The sequence below is a fragment of the Cupressus sempervirens genome, chromosome 6 (genome assembly GCF_028749045.1).
Source record: "Cupressus sempervirens isolate cs-2001-9-10 chromosome 6, ASM2874904v1, whole genome shotgun sequence".
Lineage (NCBI taxonomy): Eukaryota > Viridiplantae > Streptophyta > Pinopsida > Cupressales > Cupressaceae > Cupressus > Cupressus sempervirens.
In genome coordinates this window covers 566,533,532-566,541,391 of record NC_143123.1, presented here as the reverse complement: position 1 = coordinate 566,541,391, position 7,860 = coordinate 566,533,532, and the positions used below count along the sequence as shown (strand labels likewise).

At 35.4% G+C, this 7,860-nt stretch overlaps 1 long non-coding RNA gene across 2 annotated transcripts; it reads left to right on the top strand.

Moving 5' to 3' along the window:
- Positions 1 to 1,074: 1,074 nt before the first annotated feature.
- On the top strand, positions 1,075 to 6,916 carry LOC149553534 (uncharacterized). 2 transcript variants are annotated; one of them, XR_016353412.1, is made up of 4 exons: positions 1,098 to 1,465; positions 1,835 to 1,968; positions 6,088 to 6,363; positions 6,502 to 6,916. It is a non-coding gene; the product is annotated as an uncharacterized LOC149553534 (long non-coding RNA). The 2 variants fall into 2 exon arrangements; XR_016353411.1 differs by lacking the exon at positions 1,835 to 1,968 and having other exon boundaries at positions 1,075 to 1,465.
- The last annotated feature ends 944 nt before the right edge of the window (positions 6,917 to 7,860 follow it).

Sequence of the window (7,860 nt, the reverse complement as noted above, 5' to 3'; positions counted from 1 at the left end):
TTGCTAATACTCGGCACATGCTGTTTCCTGGATAGCTTGGCACCTAAACAAAATTGTATCACTCGGCACCTTGTGTTACTCGGCACTTGTTAACACTCGGCACCTTATGTTGCTCGGCACTTGTTAACACTTCACTCGGTATCTGATCTTCACTCGGCATCTGAAAACTACTCGGCACATGAAGATCACTAGACACCTGAAGTCTTTCCTAACTCGACATTTGTTGTGGCTCGGCATGCATGGTGTACTCGGCTCCACTATAGAAAGTAGGTAAGTGTATTGGCACTCAAGTGTCAAAAACCATTATCAGGTTAACACTTTGTAATTCCTCCTTCGTTTTCTTCAAATGTGAGCTTCTCTTCTGGTAGGGTTTCATGCTCGCCGGCTTCGTTACAGTCGAGTGAGGTGGAGACAGAGCATTTAAATCAGCTGACACAGTTAGAGAGCTGCCGTAAGCCTCATCAATATCCTTCCGTAGAGTCGCAGAGCATTGCGGCTCGTCACATGAGAAGTAAAATCTGGGAAAAGATTCGGTCTTTGGAGAAACTGATACCCCAAGGATTGAAGCTCGATACGGCCAGAATGTTGGACGAGGCTATCAAGTACCTTAAATTCTTGAAAGCGCAAGTTTAAGTTTTGGAAGATTACGTTGAATCGAAGCCAGGTCTCAAACCAAACCCTAACAGTGCAGACGATACTACGAATATTTGCATGAATTTTAATAGCGAATATGCTTTGGCGATGCAGAGATTAGGTTATGTTGCCGCTTCATCAAATATTACTGACCAGATGCTTCACACTCTACTGAGCTCCTCTAGAATTCAGAAATAGCTCTTCAGTGCGGGAAAAATCATGGTTACATCGCAGCAGAAGGAAAAGCTTGCATCTACACGGCCTGATCTATCCGGTCACTACTACACAATAGAGGGTTTAAAGACATTATTTTAATTTTGTCTTTAATACACGTTTTTATATAAATAGCGTATTTTAATATATTTTAATTGAAAAAAACAAGACAACAAAAGGTAGTATTATTGGGCTACATAACTTTTACTTCATTTTCCTCATCTAATTACGGCATTGAAGTAGTTATTATCTCTGATCTCATCGTCTGCTGCGCCGAAAAAGGATAGAAATGCAGTGATTAGTGGCAGGAATGGGCGGTAACTACTGCAAAATCATGGAAATGCAGTGATCAACGGCAGAAATGGGGATTATGGCCATGGCGAGAAGTCATTACATTAAATATTTTGATCGGGGTATACGTAGCATCATATTTTATATTTCAATGCCCTAGATGTCTTCCTTAACCTTTCTACACGCAAACTCTTCTTCTTCCAACCGTGTATCAACGTATTGATCTGGTTTCAGTGCCCGTGTAGCGGCCTGTCTTTGGTCTCACACCCGTCGCGCTTCCTTTCGTCATTTCCACGCGACTTATGCCCTTCAACGGAGAACCCAAATGGTAGTCCCGACACCAAAATGGTCTTTCTTTTCACATTTTTAATACTGTACTTATTTATTTTCAGATATTGGGGTTTTTATTTTCCCACTTATATTTCAAATAGATTTAGCCAGATGATGGAGAATTGTTTCAGATCTAAGCACTTTATGCTAAAGATTATTAACTATTACTGAGGGCCTTTGGGTTTGCAACATATTGTAGTATAAGAGGGTTTCAGCTGAAATTTTTTATTTTGATTTTTTCTTCCTAACTAGGGTTTTCTTCTTTATCAATGGCTACTGCCTGGCTGCAAAGGCCGTGTCATTTGTTTGAGAAAATAGATAGAATATTGGTCATTTAACCTAGGCTTTGTTCTTCCTATCTTGCAAGATGCATAACCTTTATCGAACATGTCACGAATGTAAATTCAAAGGCTTTATTCAATGCTCACTCTCCAATTTTGAAAAAGGGTTGTAACGAGTATAATAAGTGGAGAGCTGATTTGGTGATTTCTGTATCTCGCGGTGAGTTCTTTACCCTTGGCAACTTGTGTCAATTTTTGTATCAAATGTTTATGACTTGAAAGACCCCTGCACATGTATTATCTTTGTCATCGGAACAAGTTCTTTCCTAGAATGTCCCATCTTTCATTTTCTGTATGGTCCTTAATTGCTCTCATCTATGCAAACATCACTATATTTATGTCCATTCTTGTAATTTTATATAACTACGGCCTTGCGGGACAATATTATATGAATGCTTCAAATATCCTCAACATATTGGCTTCTAGTTATCATCCAACCATTAGATATGAGCTTAATACCTTCAAAAACCATATTTCTGAATCTATTATTTTCAGAACCATATAAACATACAAACCATATACTGAAGCAAGCATCACCAATCTATAGCCTGAGGAAAAACTCTCCAATGGCATGATTATTGCCCTTCTACCTTCATAGATCTAGATCAAATCTGTAAAATACTGAGTTGAATCAGAGATTTGACAAAAGAAACAAAGCTTTTTTAGAGTTTTATCCTTAATAGACTTTTATCCTTAATAAGACCTTAGCGCTAATGGTATTTACAATTAGATCATTAATTTTTGTCCTGATATGTCTCGTCATTGTGGATATACTTCTAAAATATGGAGAATATGAGAGTAGAGAACTGAGCTCCCTGCGTAGCCATTCTATGTTTTTGAGAAGAAAGTGCAATAGCACAGTAAGAAAACAAAAATAGGTATTTTGTGATTACTATCTATGACTTTATGCTCATTATACAACAGCTCATGGGTATCAAAATGGTAACTGGTTTGCTACTCCAAGAGGTATTGCATTGATGGCTCTTCTAACCCATTGAACTGTGGATCATATGGGCGTGCATGTGGTTATGTCTTAACTTGCTATGGAGAAAAGTGATTTTTTTTCCATTGGTAATACTCACTGCGAAAGTTGCTTCAATATGTTCCATAACGAGAAATGCTCATTTGGTATCTATAAGGAGACTATGAATAAATATTAACAACAAAAAAGAAAAAAGAAAACCCTGATGTGTGAGCGATTGTATTCTCTGCATACCCTAGACGCACAACACACAAACCCTGTTGTCACAATGTGCCTAAAATTGGTGGCAAGGTATTGTTGAATACTTTTATTTCCAGTTCTCTAGTTATTAGGTAAACTACTTTACATTAAACCTTTTTTTATGATTCAATAACATTCCATAGAATGTTGTGTGTTTGATGGTCGGAGTTTATGAAGATTGATGCATGCACCAGTTACCAAGAATATTAACAACAACTTCACTCCACTATTTTTCCCTTAACTCCAACTCCACCATTCGTTTCAATCTACATATAGTTTTTTATTAGATTAATCATGCACCGCTCCTCCAAATGCATTATTAGTGATTGGTTAACCTAGGCATGCATAGTCTTTTTCTTGTAGTTTATTTTTGATGTCCACTGTAATTTATGTATGTTTGCCTTAGATAAAATAGTTCATAAATCAGTCAAACTGCTACGACAAGTGGTGGAGTATAGTTTATTTTCCGTAATTTCTTCTTTCAACATAAGGTTTGTGGTGACATCTCAAATAAAGAGAGCAGTGATGTAATGAAAAGTTAAGAGTAATAAAAACTAAGTTTGTTGTTTTAAAACAGGGTATGCTCTATTCAAAATACAGAGCTCTCTTTTTTTTTTTTGATATATTGGTATTTGTTAATTATTCTTTTTGTTGTAGCTGTTGTTCTTTAGCTTGTACAGTTTAGATCCGTGTGTTTGATGGTTGGAGTTTAGATCCCTTCTTGAGGTGTTTTATAGAAACATTATAGCTGCATGTAAAAAATGTGAATATCTTTTATGTATTTTTTTTCTTGTGTGGCTGGTGAGGCTCTAGGTTCAAATGTCATCTTACATTGAAGGCCCAAATGTAAAGAAGCTGTACAAAAATAATTTGACTTTTTAGCAAGCAAGGAATAATAGTGCAAGCATGTATACATGATAAATGAAAATGTGCATTTGAATCTGAATCTAGGAACTGTGCATTCTACCAAATTTGAATAATATAGAATTCAAAATGAGTTTTCAGCATCTTTCTATATTAAGTTGGATAGTGTTTGAGTTTGGGGTGTCGCAATAAAATTTCATTTGCCTTTGCCTTATATTTAGCTATCTAGGTTCAGAAAATTTGTCCAATGCAAGAGTGGTAGAGAAACCCGCTCGATAAGAGAGCTGCCACTTTCCCAAATGATCTCGTGCATCTCCATGCACATTGCCAGCTTATGGAAAGTGCACAAAGTAGCACATGAAGAATTGTTGCTGGCCCACAAATAGTAAAAACTCAACAATATCTTGCTTTTGTTCCAAATGCAGAAGGAATCACAGTGCATTTATTAACCTTAAAAGGTCAAAATTCCCATTTCTGTTGAATGTTCAACATGATTGAGTGTTGACACATTTGCTAGGTTTCTATCATTGAGAATTTTGGACATTGAGTGCGTGTGTGTGTGTGTGTGTTTGCCAGCTAAATTTCCAATTACTATTGATATTCTATTCAATAAATATGTCCCCTGTTTACTGAGGTGGAAAATCTAGTTATTCTTATAGTTATTGCACTAGTAGAATCATTAAGTTGTGCTTATGGTAAAAGCATGCTTTCACTTTGTATACTCCAATATAGAGTTTGTTGTCTGAAGTCATATGTCAATACTTTTTTGTTTAGGGCATTTGTATGTGATTGGTTTCTTTAGCCATGCAAACATAATGCAATTTGATCATATGTGGAGAAATGGCCGATATTGGTATGCTGCATTTGGTAATTATAATTTCCAGCTCCTAAAGTGGACAGATGTGGAATAGTATGTATTACTTAAGTAAACTTCAAAAATAATGTCATATTTGTTGTTACATTGCATCAAATAATGTAATGATTTATCAACATTCAAATGCCTATTTTCAATTCAATCTTCTTTGATCATCTTTTGAGTTAAGAAAATTCATTTTTTTTCTTTTATAGACTTCGTTTGGGCAGTGATATGATGACAATCTAACTTTGTTCTACAAACAATATTCTTGGTAATAGCTTAAAAATTAAAATCATGGTTCTTTTGCCTAGAAGTCCATCATTAGTACAAAGCCAAAGGTAGGTCCCTTTACAGTGATAGTTACCCTGTTAGGCTGCACAATTATAGCTTTCTCCTTCTTCAAGAGAACTAAATATTCAACTGAAAATAAGGAAAAGGAAACTAGTTACTACGACTGAGAGATAGATCCATTCTCATCTTCCTACATTGCTTCGATCTTCAACAACTAGCATAGATATGATATTGTGTGGATGTTATATTTTAATTATTTTGTTGATGTTCACTATCTCCCATGTAAAAACTCTTCAATCCTTTAGATCCACGCTTCCATCCATAACTCTTTCCTATCCCTATGTGAAGGTACCATGTCTTCGTGTGGGTACATCTCCATCCATGCATTCTCTAGATAATGAATGCGAACTTCACTAATTGATGCCAGTATAAGGTTCTTTTTCCTTCTCTATCTGTGGTTAAATAATGGCTATTTATGCAACGAGATCATATTAAATCTAGAGATTGTATTCTCTGTAATAACCCTAGTACATTACTTCTTCTTCTGCCCTTCGTACTATTTGTGTGTGCCCCAATTTATGCTCCACATTACTGAGGATGTAAGAAAATTCTCTTCAATATGATGGGCTAGAATTTAGTGTTGGATGTGATAGAGATGGGCATCCTGATTTGTGTATACAATTGAATGGTGAGCCACATGGACAAAGCCATAGATGAAAGTTATCATGAAACTGTAGTGTGCAAAGGAGAAATGGTTTAAATATTTATCTTGGCATAATCATGCAACAAGATCATTTTTTCAAAAAAAAAATTGGTTTTATTTTTCTTGATCTTAAAATGATTTTGGTGTTACCTGTTCATGCTCAAAGAAACAATAGGTAGTTAAGGCATTCCTTACCCCATTCCCATTTAGAATTGTGGATTTCTTAAAAAATTAGGGTACACAATGCTTTCGAATGATTGTTTTATCAAATATCTTTCCTATATTACTAAATAACATTAAGGTGTCAAAGCTGAGTAGATCTCATTTTCTGGTGTAATTACAGGTTATATGTTGCATAGAAAGCCGTGCCATCTGGCTATTGCCTAGTAGGATGAGATTTGGAATGTACAAATGCAAGCTAAATGGAAAGGTTGCATTACCCAGCTAATATCTGGCCACAGAAGGAGTTGATGTCCCTCCTCAGTATGTGATTGTGTACTACGCTCCTCCAATAGTTGCTTCATAATTCCCCAAACATCAAGACATCACGCATCCACCTATGGCAGTATGAGAAGAATGGATGCCAAGGCTTGGATTTCCACCCATGAAGATTATTATGGTAATTATTTATTTTAGAATGAATAGTTTGACATTTTTTTTGGACATTCTTGTGATTTGATTGGCTTTTACCAGTAGCAATTTTTTTAGTATTGATCATGTTCTATTTTATTTTCTTATCTTTTTTTTTCTTCTTCAGATTAATTCCTAGGTAGTAGAGGCCAAGGGAACACATCAATGGTCTTGGGCTTCCTTAGCCAGGCCAACTGATGACCTACATTACTCCTTTGTAATAAAAGGCTCTGCCCTAGTTTCATACAAAGATGCAACCAGAAGTTGAGGTACTTCAAAATGATTCTTCAATCAACTTTTTTGTGTTACCCTTTTTGGTGCATCGAATTCAATTTTTAATTATATGATGTATTATTTATTACATTTTATGCTATAGAGCTGTATATTGGAAGTAATAGCAATTATTCCATGTAAAAATTGCCTTTTGAGCTTATTCCTTGTGCACTACCCTTAAAGGTTGCATGACATAGTTCCACGAGGTTTAAGACCTAGGCTGTACCTTTATACTTTTACTGAAATAGCTGACATTTTAGACTATATAATTTGTTCATCTGTTAAGGAATGGCTCATCTATCTATGCTACCTGTCATATGATAAGTAACCTGAAACTGAATTCCTACATTAGTGAAAACTTATCTCTAGAATTCAACCTACTCAGGAGATGTTAGCTGAATAGCTCCAATTTTACAAGTTTAAATAAATCAGCCAACAAAGCAAAGAGAATGAATTTCACAATCAATTTCACAAGTTGACTGGTAGTTTTGGGATGATTCTATTTTTTTAAAAACTGTTTTTATATAATACTTAAACTATTTTAGATGTGTATATTTATATCTCTATCTATGTTTGTATTACAAATGGGTAAGTTTTTGGCAATTTGGAAATAGTTTATAGTTTTGCTGCTCTTGTGTATAGGAAGTGATTTTACTTGACATAGGTGAACTCCGTTACGAACACAACATTAGCAGTAAAGTTTAATGCTAGGCTTAATTTGTATTTTGCAAAAGAGAATCCTTACATACGTTAGACCAGAGCATTTATGTACAGATTAGGTCTGATTGTAGAAACATTTAAAAGTTCATTTTCCTATTCCTGTAATTTGATGTGCAGGATTCTATGGTTTAACAATTAGACTACAATTATGTCATGGTTTATAGGCAAGATTAGAGTACACTACTTACATTTAGAAGATTCGTGGTATTCTACTTACTAGCCTTTTTGACCTCATTGCCAAGTTTGCACGCTCCTGTATGAATAGATGATGACCAGTTTTATGTTTGAGTGAGTGGGAAATTGATGACCTTTGTCTATGCCTCTCTTTATAACATTGTCGTCTGACAATGATGATCCAAAGGAGCAGAGAAAAATGAGCTATTTCTTTAGCTGATTGTATTTCTGCATCTGCATTGGCTCTATGTTTGCAGTCACAGTGTTAGCATTCATACAAGACAATATAGGAAGAGGACGGGGATATGGAATCCCATCA